The sequence below is a fragment of the Melozone crissalis genome, unplaced genomic scaffold (genome assembly GCF_028551555.1).
Source record: "Melozone crissalis strain CALT ecotype California unplaced genomic scaffold, PUWL_Pcris_2 ptg000033l_1, whole genome shotgun sequence".
In the NCBI taxonomy this organism is placed as follows: Eukaryota; Metazoa; Chordata; class Aves; order Passeriformes; family Passerellidae; genus Melozone; species Melozone crissalis.
In genome coordinates this window covers 19237832-19253123 of record NW_026535811.1, presented here as the reverse complement: position 1 = coordinate 19253123, position 15292 = coordinate 19237832, and the positions used below count along the sequence as shown (strand labels likewise).

Genomic DNA, 15292 nt, shown 5'->3' with positions numbered 1-15292 from the left:
ATAACAATGATTTCATCCCTGAAACCAAATATTTGGACAAAATTATTTCTTTTAAACAGGTGCATGGATTTTTATTTGTTTTTTCTTTGGGGGGCTTTTTTGTTTGTTTGTTTTTGTTTGTTTGTTTGTATATGTTGATAATGGATATGTTTTCTTTAAGCTCTGCCATCTAGGAATTAACTAATTGGTTCTCTGCTGGCTTCTCCCTTCAATTCCTGGATTCTGTAATAATTTTAAAGCATTATAAAATTACTAAAAAGATTGACACCCATACACTGTACTTTTAAGGAAATCCTGGAGGTGGAGTTTGGTAGATGATCTTGGAGTTTCATAAGACGTCTCCTGGTAAAATAAATACACAAAATATATTTGGGAGAGAATGAGTTACTTGTAGCTAGGGTGGGAAAAGGACTGAACAGCTATGTGGATTAATATTTCTTTTTTTTTGGTAACAGCAACCTTTTCAGAGGAAGAAACAAGACCCCCATGGGAGCATTTTCCTGGAAATGTAGAGGTGGTCATTGCTTTCCATAGGCTGGAGCTAATGCAGTACTCTGGAAAAATACCAGCATCCTTCTCTTCCAGAGGAGCCCAGTTGCACTTGCCTTAGTCATGTATCAGCTGCAACATGGGGAATTTCTCTCTAGTCTTTGTCTACATGTTCACTAAGCTCAGCTGTGGTTTAGTTGGAGTAATTTAGTAATACAAAGAAAAATTAATATTTCAGACATATATAATATATATTCAAGATCTTGCAAATACTTAAGCAGAACTCCATGCTGACACCTCTAAAGTGTTAGTTTAAACTACTGTAATTTTTCCTTAATCTCTTCAAAATGGGGAAGGATGCTGCTGCCCATCCTATACTTCGGACTTTTCCTCAAGTCACTCAAAATCCTAAGTCTGTTCCTGTTGAAACTGGTTACAGAGTGTGAAGGATGACTTGAGTTTCCTAATGCTTTGAAAGTTTCAACTCCATGCATGTCCTTTAAGTCACAGGGTTTTCAAGTTTTTCTGGTTTTACTGTCATTGTTTCTATGTGTTGCTTGCCTCATTCCCATTATCCTCACTCATTTGTAAGTTTGCCTGTCTTGGAAATCACTAGTATTCCTGCTTTTTTTCCAACTCTCATATCCCATACTTCATTTTGCAGGCTTTGACTGATCATTCTTTGCTTGCCTCTGAAGATGTGCAAATGTTCAGCTGCACTGAGCCCTGTTAGGTCATCAAGACAAAAGTAATGTCCTAAAGATTGTGTCTCTAAGGAAGGTCACTGGAAGGCTCTTCCACCCTTTCAGTATATACATTTTGGTTAGTGGGATTTAGAAAATTTCATACCATGTTTTTCTTATTAAATTAGGGGTACTTTCTGGCTCTTACAGTGCAGTCAACCCACTGTAGTGCCCCGCAGCCCTCGTAAGGCTCCTTGCTTGTCACAGGTCTCTGTGAGTTCACTGGATCATGTTTACGCTCTGCCTGCGGTGGCACTGCTCAGCTTTCACAGGTCAATGAGTGGTACCTGCTTTACCTCACCAGTGCTTGACCTGCTCACCTGCCTCTGGCCTCTGCATATTGCCCCCTGTCCCTTCACTCCAGTCTCCTGCAGGGCTGCTCACTTGGCCACCACAGGGTGCTCCATTTCTGTCCACAAAACTCTTTCTCCTTATCCTGTATGCTGTGACCTGTTCTTATTACTAAGGGGAAATTACATTGTTTTTTTCTTGAAAAGACCCCTCCACTGTTCATATTCAAAATCTTGGAAATCCTGCCACTTCTTGGTGCCACTGTGTCTTTCTTTGGTCAGTGTGAAATCAGCCCTTCACCCTTCCCTGCTGCTCATCAGCTGCCATCAGTTGCAGGTCCAAGTGAAGTCACAGCATCCAAGGCATCTTGATGATCCCTGTGAGTCCCTTTCACCTCAGATTATTCAATGGTCTGTGATCTTTTCCACTGAGAAAATCCACAGCTGGGACAGCTGGACATTAAGACTTCATACTTTCCAACTGCTTCTCTCTCAGGAACTTCTGTGCAAAATTTCCTTCCTCCTTTATTCTGTCTTTTATTTCAAAGACTTATTTCAAAGCTGTCCTTAGGAAACTGCTCACCCAAAGCTGGCCAAGTTCAGCTTCAGTGAGGCACCAAAGTTTGCTCATTAAGGTACTTGCTTTACTTTTCAGCTGATGTGTTGCAGGAGGCACCTGAGAACACCACAGTAATGACCTAAGACACAGCTTGCACCACTAGGGACCCCTTGTTGGTTTTCACTTGGGAACCCCAGTTCACAAGTGACTCTCCTGGAAAGTATTTTTTGGCTTAGGGATGTTTTGTTACATCTGGCCACCAACTGGCAAGACTCTTCACACAAAGTCAGCACAAAGAATGCTTTTAGCAAGAGCCAGCTGTAAATTGTCAATTTCCATATCTTCATAATGTTCAGACTCTCTGTCAGGACAACCCCCCCCATCAGGTGACTTTCTAGATGATGTTATTAAAGACAGCTCATTTTAGTATTTAAAAGTAGGTGCGGTTTTATAATGTAGTGATTGGTAACTGTCTTGATATCAGTATAGCAATTCTGTAGTCATGTACTGTGCTCCTAGCAATTCTCCCTTCCATCATTTTATAAGAAGAGGAAAATGTAACTAGAATGTAAAACCAATTTTGTTAATGTTGTAGAACTTTAAGTACCATGAAAGACTAATAGGCAGCTCTAAAATGTATTCCTTCACTTGTGTATGTCAGTGCTAATTATCAAAAATAATAATTGGCATATAATTACAGAGCACTCTAATGTAATTAAAACCATAATAAAAAATGTAGCCAAGGGATTATACATCAAATGCTGTAAGCTGAATCCAGGGATTGAGGCAGTTGGCATCCTCCTGCTACCTGGACCCCTGAAACTAGATGGGAAAGTGGAAGAAATGAAAGAGGCAGAATCAGAATCCGAGGATGGCACAGGCTAGAAGGGACCCCAGTGGGGCAGCTGGTCCCACCTCCCTGCTCCAGCAGGGCCATCCCAGAGCACAGGGCACAGGATTGTGTCCAGCTGGAATATCCCCAGTGAGGAGACTCCACACCCTCTCTGTTCAATCTGTTCAGTCCTCGGTCACTGCCCAGGACAGAAGTTCTGCCTCCTGCCCAGGTGGAACCTCCTGGCCTCAGTCCCTGCCCGTTCCTCTGGTGCCATTGCTGGGCCCTGGAGCAGAGCCTGGGCCCTGCTCGGAGCCCTCCCTGCACACAGGGACACCCAGGGCTGAGGGCCCCTCTCAGCTGGGGCTCCTCTCCAGGCTGGACAGCCCCAGCTCCCTCAGCCTTTCCCTGCCAGAGATGCTCCAGGCCCTGAATCACCTCTGCAGCCTCCACTGGCCCCAGTCCAGGAGCTCCCTGTCCCTGCTGTGCTGAGGAGCCCAGGACTGGACACAGCACTGCAGATGTGCCACACAGGGCTGGGCAGAGGGGCAGGATCACTCCATGAGTTGCTGGCATTTTCTGAGCACAGGCCTAAGGGCTCTTTCAAGTACTAGCAGGACAAGGTAAACTCCTATTGCCTGATACTCTCCATATCCAGGTGCCTGTATTCAGATACGCTTTTGTATAACCGGTATAAAAGGGTAGATGCCTTTGAAGAACAAATTTCATCCTGACTCTTCTGCCTGTTCAGAGGAATGACAGGAGCTTGAGGAGCTGCTGTTACCTCCTGCAGTTCCTGGAGGGAAGTCTGGCCTGACTCATACCTGTGTCTTTCTCCATGTCAATGCCAAAACTGCTACTTTTAGAAGGAGTAACTGTTTTTAAATTTAAAATATTGTTAAATACATGAGGGCAGAGACAAGAATCAAACTTTACTAGCCAAAACCTGTCATGAGACTGAAGGTAGTTTTGGGCACAAGACCTCCTGTTCCTGTGTTCCCTGGCATCCTATCTAGGTTCCTTTCAGTTCTAGTTTCCTGTTTTCATCTCCTTTATGGTTGAACAGAACACAGCCAAAGAGTGGTGGTGAAAACTATGTGAATGCTAAGTTGTTTCACTTGAAAATGGGTTTATCCTACCATCCCAGGATGGTTTGGGTTGGAAGGGACCTTAAAGACCACCTCATTCCACCCCCCTTGCATGGGCAGAGACACCTTCCACTATCCCAGGTTGCTCAGAGCCCCATCCAAGCTGGCCTGGAGCACTTCCAGGGATGGGCCAGCCACAGCTTCTCTGGCCAACAAATGTATGAAAGTGTTTGTGTGAAGGGGAATGAGAATGAAAAATTGAAAGTTTTCCCTTGGCAGCATGTCTGTATTTATCTTTACACTTACTTACCACAACTGAAAATCTGCTTTGCACAGCTTCTGTTCTGAAAATGTTTTTCTTTTACCTCCACACACTTGATGTAAATCTTCAGCTTTTCTTCCTCCTGAGAAATTCGTGTTGTTATTCTGCCACTTGCCTGTAACATTGACAGCTGTATTTATCATAGATCACTTTTTAGAAAGTATAAAACTTTAGTTAGTAATCATATGCCTAATAAATGATGTAGAATTTTGTAGTTATTAAATATTACTTAACAATCTGTTTTGTTCAGTTAGTGTCAAGAGGTGCATTACCACCATGAATTTGGTATTATTTTTCTCCAGAAGCCTGGGTTGGACGAATGAATTATGATTAGATGTTGATATATTGATATATTAATTGCAAGCAGGCAAAGTTTGCTGGAGTGGAAATGGAAATGTGAAAAGCCCAGATGGTGTTTATTCTTTGGTGAAGGCAGGAGGAGAAGCTTTGTACCAGAGTAGTTTCCCTGGAGGGGCAATGTTCAAGCAGGAGTTTCTAATTTGGTTATAAATAATTGTGTTTCTGTATCTATATCTATATCTATATCTATATCTATATCTATATCTATATCTATATCTATGTATCTATACTAACATGTGGACTTAAGTTGAATTAAGGCATTTTTTAGATTTCCAGAGTTATACAAACCTATGTGTGTTTGTGCTTTTAGTCCAGAAAGAACATTGCAAATAGATTCAATTTTTTTGTAAACCATCTCTATAAATATTTGAAAAGACCTAACACATGTTGCAAATATTTAGTTAATAGTCTTTGTTAAAGCAAAATGTGAGGAAGCTCTAAAGTCATAATATCTTATCAATATTAGAGGTCATTTTGTATATCTGTGAATGTCCCAGTTGAAGCCTGCTTCAGCCAAAACATCAGTTCAGTTATCTGTGATTGATGTGCGAATTTCTTGGCAAAAGCCCCACTCAATATTTTTAATAGTGAATGCTAAATTTAAATTATATTTTTAATGTTTTCCCATCATGTACGCAAATTATTTAAATTATCCCTGACCACAAGTGCAATGTTTGTGTAATAGAAGTGCCAGGATGGATATTTGTTATGAAAAGCAAAGGCACAATTTTCTGTATTGTTTCTTTAGTGAGCTAAAATATGCATCTAATTTTTCATGCCTTAGTCTCCTCTCTTTTCATTTGCCTGCTTAAATCTGCTGATTTTTTTCCTTGTTTGTTTTTCTTGCTTCCAGTTTTGCAGATTAAATCTCTCATCTCATGTGCTTACTGCATGCCAAGAACCAAAAGCATTTTCTAATCAGCATTAAACTGATACTGATAGACAGAGTTGGTCATGCCCCCTCCAAATGGACTCAAGTTTTGCTTGAGCTATCTTTGTTTACTGATGACTGACAAAACAAGTGGGGGGGGAAATAAAAAGTCAAACCCCTCCCACTTTTCCCTTTTGATCTCAGTCCTTTGTTATAAACTTAATGATGTCACTTGAAATGTGATCATGCTGAACAGTTCATGTAGGCAGCAGTTCTCAGGTGATGCCAGGCCACAGGACAGTGAATGCTGTGGTAGTTTGTTATGAGACTGTGTCCTGAGGTTCTTTCTTAAGCAAAGAATCTCTTAAGTCCCCAGGAGAACACCCTCCTAAATCTCTCAAAGCTTGGCATAATAGTTTTTACTCCAAAAACCACTTCCTATGTGTTTGTGAATGCTCTCCAAATATCCTCTTAGTATGTGAGCTTAAGTGTGTGACCGCATCAGAGCTTTAAAGTCATGGCTATATTCTGCAGGTCTTAATGATAGTAATATAAATAAGTTTTTGTTTTCCCCAATGGTTTCTGAAAGCTTTGGCACTCCTGAGTCACTGTCATGATGTATAGAAGGAACCACATTGCAGAGTAAATGTGTTAAGGGCCATTAAGAGAAGGCTTTGGGGCAACCTCATTATGGCCTTCCAGTGCCTAAAGGGAGCCCACAGAAAAGAGGGAGACTCTTGACAAGGGCCTGGAGTGACAGGACAAGGGGGAATGGCTTCACACTGACAAAGAGCAGGTTTAGACTGGATATTACAGAAAAATTCTTCCCTGTGAGGGTGGTGAGGCCGTGGCACAGGTACCCCAGAGTGCTGTGGCTGCCCCATCCCTGGCAGTGTTCCAGGCCAGGCTGGATGGGGCTCTGAGCAACCTGGGATAGTGGAAGGTGTTTCTGTCCATGGTAGAGGGTAGGGACAAGATGATCTTTTAGGTCTCTTCCAACCCAAGCCATTCTATGATTCCGTGATGTAGGTGTTCTGTTGCTGAGCGTATCTTCCTCTTATTAAGTCACAGCCTAGCATAGTGTGCTTGTGGCTTTGTTGCTTGGTCTCCCTTTTGTAAACTTCTAATATTTAGCAGAAAATCATTATGGTAGAAGTAGAGGAAAAATATGACAGAATCATGCCAAAACAAAAGCTAAAAAATGTTCAGTGTGATGTAATGTATATATATTTTTAAAGGCATGAGTGCAAGCAGTGTTAATGTATGATTTTGAGTGAGCTGATATAAAACAAGCAAAAATATTTATGAAAATGACAAGATGCAGAGTACTTCTGATGAGACATAACAGGGATTTTAAGATGTGGAAGATGGAAGGTACTTACTGCTATCAATGTATGGCACTTCATTTATTACAAAAAACAGGTAGTGATTTCCTGTAAATTTCAATTTGCGTGATGCCACCAGGATTGGAATAACAAATCTTACATTTTTTTCCATTAATTCATTTCCCTCATGGCATAAAACATTTTGGTAGTGTATCAGGTTAATATTCCTATTCTGCATTCTATTTGCTAATTATCTCTTTAGTTAATAGAAAGTTAACAGCCCACTTGACCCTTGTGTCTCTAGAAGTGATTTGTTCATTTTTCCACATAAATTGTCATATTTCAATGCCAAGCCAAAAGTTAAATCTCACTAAAATGTTTTTGTTGCATGCTGTTGTGAAATGTATTGGAGAACCTACAACTTTACAATGTGTCAAGCTTTAGCAAACATTTGTATTTTGGTGTTTGCTGACAGTTTATTCTTAGAATCATAATAGAAAATGAAATTAGTGTTTCTTTTATAATGATTTGACAAATGATTTTTTAATAATCCTCCTTTATTTTTAGCATTACAAAGGAGCAAACTGGCACTTATATATTCTGACTGGCTGGTGTCTACTTTTTGTAATGTCAAAGTGAATCTGAATTTATGGTGATGGAGAGCTAAATCCAGCCAACAGAGTTTAGGGCATGCAGAGAACAGTACTTCCAGGATGGATGAAAAAAGTATGTCTTGTAATAGTTATCGTACTCATATCTACTGAGTGATTCCCTCTGGACCATATTTTTTGTGAACTTAGTGTATTGAGGCATGGTTTTCAAAAGTGTTGATAATTCAGCACATTCTGCAGAGATCACTAGAACGTGCTGGCTAATTAACATTCCTGAAAATCCAATATTGTCCATTTACTGGCTGATTTCAGTGATTACCATGCTCCTGTGGGAAGGTACTGTTTTGAGCCCTGGTACCACATTAGCTGAGGGTGCTGGATCTCCTAGAGCTACAGAAATATTCTGACACTGCAGTTTCCATCTATGAATGAGGTATTTCTTGGACACTGAGTCCCAGCCCATTTGCCAAACTTTTTGTGCTCCTCTCAGCTGCAACATTTCAAGTAACTATTTATCTCTGCTTGATGAATTGCTCAGATTTCCAGGCTGCAGCTGCTGCTCTTGCTGCCTTCTAATCATCTGCAGAGTCTGAAAACACCCAGCAGAGCTCCTCAGCTCCACATCTCCACGTTTCATCTGGAGCAGGCTTGTGCGTTGCTGGCTGGGAACTGCTTCTCCAAGTATTGGCAATACTTCCATGAAATGATCCTGTGGTGTGAGAGATTCCCTCAGTGCAGTACAGGGTCTCCAACAGCTGCAGTGGTAAAATGTTTAGGAAACAGCAGGAATGGAACTTTTGTGATGCTTTTGCTCTGATGTTCTCCTGGTGGCAACTATGTCCAACTCATCTGCTTTCCCCCATGTGATGTTGTTTGCCCACCTAGGAACTGTCTGGGGATCTCTCTCCCAAAGTGTGGCACAGTTTCTTCTTAAAATGCTATTCAGTTTTTGCACCCACAAGGCAGAGGCACTTCCTTGCTGCATTGATGTTTCTGTTCTTTTGTTGACTTTTAATTTGGCTTCTTCTGAGGCCCTGTAGTGCTTGTTCTGAAAGAGACTCCAGACAGTCCATCCACACCCCATCTCCTTATCATGCAGGATTTTATAGACTTCCACAATAACTCCCTCAAATTTCCAGAAAAAAAGGTCTCAGTCTTTTCAGTGATTCTGTGTAGATGCCATAACAAGGCTTTTGTGTGTCCTCTGAACCCATTTTTGGTCTAACTTGTCTCTTTGGAGGTGAGGAGAGGCAGACAGTGCACACTGAGTTTGCGATGTGGATACTGCTATGTTTGAATGAGTTGGTTTTTTTTTTTAGTCTTTGTACCTTTCCTAATAAAATGTAAGCTTTACTTTACTTTGTGGCTCTTATAAAATACTGAGCTGCTATTTTTCAAAGGATTTTCTGTTGCAAAATTGTCATTACTGACCAGTATATGTGAAATCAGAGCCCAGCATCCTATTATGTGAATCTAGATTTAACCCACAGGTATTGCTTTATATTGATTTACATTGAGAGCTCTTTGCCATTGTTCAGGCTCTTACAAAGCTTTTCTATAATTTTTCAGAGTCTGCCCTTATCCTTGCTTCCCTGAAAAACTTCATCTGCTTTATCTTTCTCCAGGCCACTTAAGCTGCTGTTGGACACTGCTAACACTGCAAAATCCCCTTAGTGACTTTTTATTTTTTTCCAGCAGTGCAGGTTCTCCTCCTACCCAGTTTCTTCTTGTTTCACTGATTATTTCTCCACCCCTGGACCTGTTGCCTTATCCAAAATAAGTCACGTGATGATACTGTGGGACTGCCCCTGACTCTCCCCCATCTCTCCCTGTTTGCAGTGAGGCTGTAGATGTCCAGGGAGGTTTTGGATTTCCTTCCAGCAAAAAAGCTGGAATTTGATTATCTTCATCTTAATTCTGTCCCATTGAATTCTGTCCCCTGCAAATACAGCCAATCTTCCTTTTACTGCTACTGATCTTTGGAGAGAGAGATTTGAAGGGCCACACTCTGATTAGGAGAATCCTCTTATTAAACTGAATACCTTTGTACCATCTGTTAACACTTTCGAATTACAAAACACCCCCTAAAGTATATTTACTAAGAATGAATTGAACTTTAAAATTTTTCAAGACAAAATTGAATCATCCCTTCATATGATTGTTGATCAGCTATGGAGGAATGAAGCAATATCTTCAAGTACCTTTCCTCCGATTTTTCTAATTGGCGTCCTAAGTATTTTGAATTTTTTTATTTTTTCTCCAAATCCTTTTTTTTCCCTTGAAATTTAATTTACTAGAGTGAGGGGTCAGTCTCTGTTTCATTAATCCCCCCACTGGGTACATGCCTGTTATCTGGTCTAAAAATTGACTTCCATGATCAAGCTGCTTCATCTGGAAAATTGTTTAGGCCATAAATCTCTGTGCAGATTAGTGAGATTCATTCCCTCAAGCAGAATTGCATTTTGCCTTTTTAAATGTTAACTCTTTGCCTCAAGAAGTTTGTTGATTTTATTATGGATAATAAAGTTTGAAATTATGTACTCCACAGAATATTGGCTTATTTTTTAGCTAATTTGGCACTGAATGTAGCTAGGCCAGCTGCTTGCATGATTTTCAGTTGACACTGCTGAAATACAGGAGGTGGTAGAGAAGACACAGTCCTCCCTTCCTCTGTGAGGCAGTTTGATTTTGGTGAGGAGGCTCTTTTTTTACATTTTACTATTATTATTTATGGTATTCAATCTCAGAAGATGTGTTGAAGTTGTGCCAGGCCTACATAGCAAGAAATTTGTGTCATTGACACAGAAAAAATTTGCTGATAAAGTTATTGTAAATAATTAGAGATGATTTTGCTTTATGTTTAAAAGTCATACTTTTCATGCTGTAGTGATTAGTGGACAGAGATAAACATTGGGAAAATGTTGGTGAAGGTGCAGTAATTTTTAATCCAAAATGTGTATTTAAAATGAATTACAATCCTGGCATATTTGTTAGTCACCTGCATATAGATCCTGCTTTGAACACTGCAATAATGCACAGGTCTGTGCCCTGAGTTTTTTCTTTTGTTTTATTTGGCAGATTTATCAATCTATTCTACATTTGTGCTTGAGTTTCTGGCAGCTCATTTTCATTCAATTTTTCATTGCCATTAAAAATTTCCATCTTCTTTGGGGAAGCACACCTGTGTTTTTAGGCTTCCTGTATCATCTTCCATTCAGAGACATTTCCTGTCTGTACATGAGTGGGAAGATTTTGGTTGGAGAGGTTGCAATGCCATGAGGAAACATTGCAAAGGATGAGAAAAGTCAATTGTTTCATTCCACAGTGCTTTACCTAAGAAATTGAGATTATTTAGGGGTTTTTTAGGTGTTTTGGCCAGATTTTTCATGACTGGGTGTTCTGTTCTATGCTTATACACATTATTATATTCTTTAACTGTTTGTGTTCACTGTGGGAGTGAGAGAGAGCAAAACAAACAAGATATTGACACCATCACTGTTGGTAGAAATTAAGAAAGAGAAAAGTAACCTGTCAGAATGTGTGCATTTTGCAGCTTTGCTTAAGGTCTTGAGCATGTCTGTGTACCCATGCACTGAGGTAAATCTACACCGTGGAGAAATAATGGAAAAAGAAAGGGGAAAGTTTGGTAAGGGTAAAAGGGTTTTGTGAAGGCAAATATGAAAATGATAGGATGCATTATATATAGCCATATTGTCTTATTAGTTTATTGCCTTATTTGAGCATTTCTCAATCTGGAACATATTTATCTTCACAAAAGGCTTTTGATAAAGGGAAGTTCCATTGTCTTCATAGACTAAGAGGCAGAATTAAATTACCAGCCTACAATTATAAGATATAGATTCTCCTATAAGCTAACAAGAACAGGGAGTTGCTCTGGACTGAGATGTCCATGCCAGGACATTCTGGGTGTTGTTGTCTCACCTGGACCAGTGCCTTGCACTTCCTTTTCCTTGTGGAACAGGCCCACACTCTCACTGACTGATTTTGTATCTTGGACACAAAGCTCTGGAAACAGAAACACACTGTTTCACAGATAGAAATTCAATCTATTTGGCAGAAAACACAGACACTTTTACACTCTCTGCCTGAATCTGGCAGTGCTGTGTCATGCAATACAGTGTTACCCGTGCTGGGGGCCAGTAGCTCAGCACTTGGCTCTGCTCTTGTGAATTGAAGGTGACCACAGTTCTGGGATAATAACAAGAAATTGCTTTTTATTTGCAGTATCGCACCACTTTGGTATTTACCTCAATTTCCAGGGTTGGTATCAGGAGAGCAGATGTTAATTTTGAACAATTGCCTTTGTAGACCTGATGGATCCATTTGGTGATGGAATTAATGAGAAGATGATTACTTTTACTGAGCTAATAGAACCTGTCTTTTCTTTTCCTCATTGCAAGCTGCTTCATTGTCACTTTTCCTCTGTTGTTTCATTATATTAACTGGAGCCATTAAAATATTGCTCCCAAGTATTTTTCTGTCCATTGAATAATCACTGAAGAATAAAATATTTAAAGTTCAGTTATTTGGGGTTTTTTCCCAATAAGTTTACATGATTTATGCCTTTTCCATTTCCTGTGCACATTTAAAAAAAAATCATTAGAAAGATTGGCAGTTCCCTGGACTCCCTTAGACATTAGTTAATGACTTATTTTCAGCTTCTTTCTACCCTTTGGTGTTACTTTTTCTTCCTGTTAAGATACATAGCAGATTTTTTTTTCCTTTGGACTAGTATTTAAAAATAACTATTTATTTAATATGTAAGCTTTTTATGAACTGTATTCCTTAAATAGGGAGTGATTAGTGATTTCATGATGAGGAAATGATGAGAAATACTTACTAAGCTGTAGCATTCAGCAATGAATTCTGTATTTGCACAGTTCCTAGGAACAGTGTGTTCACCATAAAAAAAATAAGAAAAAAGCCCGGGGCTCTTCTAAAATCAATTCATTGGTTTTGCCCTTTCTTGGCTTGATAGTGACTGACAAACTTGATGTCTTTAGTACCGTATGATTTAGCTCATATTAGAGGTGCCTAAATAAATTTAGTTTTGCTTAGTTATGCTTGTCTAGCCATGTTTCAGAATGTTCAGCTTTCAATAAAAAGAATAATCATTTTATATTTATCTATATGAAAACTTCTGTACTTGTCATACATTTTTTTCTGCTGTGGCCTTGATGGTGATAAATTTGCAATAAATCTTAGACTTGCAGCTGATTCAGGTCCTCACTTGTTTTACTGTTAAGGCAGGAAAGATAGAAAAATCTCCTTTGGAGAAATTTGAATTTTATTCAGCCTATACATTTTCAGTCCAAGACAGAAAAAATGCAATATAGGCTGCTGTTAAAGCCCTGCTTTAGACTACTAAGAATCATGATAAACTGAAAGAAATACCCAATATGTTTTTCTTCATGTGCTGATTGAAAAGCAAAGCAGACTTTCCAGATTTTCTTCCATTTGACTTTAATGCTGAGCTTTCCTATTGAAACAGGAAAACCAAATTCAGCTTCAGAAAACAGGGAAGCAGCCAAGATATAAATATATCTTGAACAATTCTGAATGAATTTAATAAAAAGCTTCTCCTCTTGAAACTTATTGGAAGAAGTCTGTAATATGGAATATAGATTTGACAGGGGGAAAAAAGGCATCATGAAAGCAACAAATCTGCCATCTGCCTAGGAATACTTTGTAATTTAAATAATATAATCAGGGAGTGCAGTGATAGAGACATGGAACAATGCAGGCCCAAGGATAAAGTCCTGTGGGACATCAGCTGCAAGTGAAAAAGGACTCGATTAAGGATGGCTGTATTAAATAACGAGTGAATGGTCTAACAAAACCAATGTTTGTCAGCACCACATGTTGGCTTTACTGACACATCCAGAGTACAGTGAATCAGCAGGAGTGATTCTGAGCATTCAAAATAGAAGACTGACAGCATTTCATTAGATCAAAGTGATGAGCATGTACACAATTGTCATTTCAGGTGATCAATCAGAGGACAGCAGTTAGGAGGTGTCACCAGTAAACAGTTATAAATCCACTCTGGCAAGGAGAAAAGCAAGTTCTAACTTTTGGAGATATTTGCAATACGAGAAACTCTCTGGGAATAAGTTAATTGAGCAGATCCTTGCCAGATGTCATAAGGAAAAAAGGGGCATTTAAAGACACCTGGAACTGCTGCAGGTGAAACCTGGAAAAGTGGGGAAAGGAATCTAACCAGAGGAGTAGTCCTATAGGTTTTTATTTTGGTGAGCCCACAGAAAATGAGCTAGATGGCTTGTCTCTTGAGCTATGATATTAAATTGATGGTTTCACATTTATTTTAAAATTCTTTGATTAATTTGCATGTTAGGAAAATATGGGAGTATGGTTCTAGTAATCCCAAGGTGAATATCCAGCAGCCCAATGTTCTGCATCTTTTGACTACCATGCAGCAGGAGCCCCCTAGTCCAGTTTTCCCTACTTTATTCACTTTGAATTAGTGTTTATTAAAATTACCTCAATTTCCCATCATGGTGTGATTTTAAATATTTTAAAAGATTTGTAATGATCTGATTCCTCATCATCTGCTCTCACTTCATGAACAGCACAACTTTCCAATTTATTTTTGTTCATATATACAAGGGTCATATTCTTCATCTGGTCTCTTCAATCAAATTATTTGCCTAATTTTATTTGCAATCTGTGTAGTCATATGAGCCCGAGGTGGAAACAACCAATTAGATCACACTGTCATTCCTCTTGCCAACATGGAATATAATCTCCCAGACAGGGACATGTGCTTGATTTTAGCCAAAAGCTCAGAAGAAACTCCTGATCTTCACCCACTGAAATGTAATCTCTCATCTGTTATTAATATATTTTCAGCAAATGATTACCAGAACATCTGCTTATGCCCAGTAAATTTTTCCTTCCTTCTCTTAAGACTGACTTCCCCAGTGGACTGATGGAAGAGAGATTCTGGAGCTCTTTCTGCTCTTTAAAATAGCATCAGTCCACTGAAGAAATGTTAGCTGAAGGTGAGGGAGTGATTTTTATCATTCATGTTGCACCTGTAGGGGAAATAAGAGCAAAGTGACTGCACTAATCATAGGATTTCCATCTAAATTTTAATTTTTGATTTTTAGTCAGGAAGTATAAGGACACATTCAGCAAACACATGTTTGGAGTTTACATAAAGATGGAAGCAGCCACACAAAGATCATTAATCTTGGCTTTAATGAAGCCTTGAATCAGAGGATCACTGAGGTTGGAAAAGACCTCCCAAGATCTTTGAGTCCAACCTTCAACCTGTCACCATTTTGTCATCCAGCCAAGAGCACTGCCACATCCAGTCATTCCTTGGACACCTCCAGGGATTCACCACCTCCCTGGGCAGCCCCTTCCAATGCCTAGCCACCCTCTCAGTGAAGAAATTCCTCCTGAAAGTCGTCTTGTGTCTACTTCCATGCCTTTCTCTAAGGAATATCGTCTGACAGTCTGTGTTCAGGAGGATGATGGCAGAGGAGAGTTTTCAGGAGGGCTTTGAAATCTGAGAAGGCAGGAGCTGTTTGGATTTTTGTGAAGGAAATCCCCTCAAAGAGGAGGTGCAGTATGGGAGATGGTGTGACAGATGGTCATTGTCTTGATTTCTCTGATAATCACTTTCTAATCTCCCTCCCAACTTTTCTTCCCTACATTTCCACAGCAAGCATTTATCCCTGTGATTTGCTGGTACAATTTCTTTGTGTGCCTTGAGGAAAATGCTGTCTGAACCCTCCTTCATTCAATTTTCACGT

At 39.6% G+C, this 15292-nt stretch overlaps 1 protein-coding gene across 1 annotated transcript in view; it reads left to right on the top strand.

The window, feature by feature from the left end:
• Nucleotides 1-15292, top strand: part of ANO2 (anoctamin 2) — a 148404-nt gene that overhangs the window by 14482 nt on the left and 118630 nt on the right. The window lies entirely within an intron of this gene.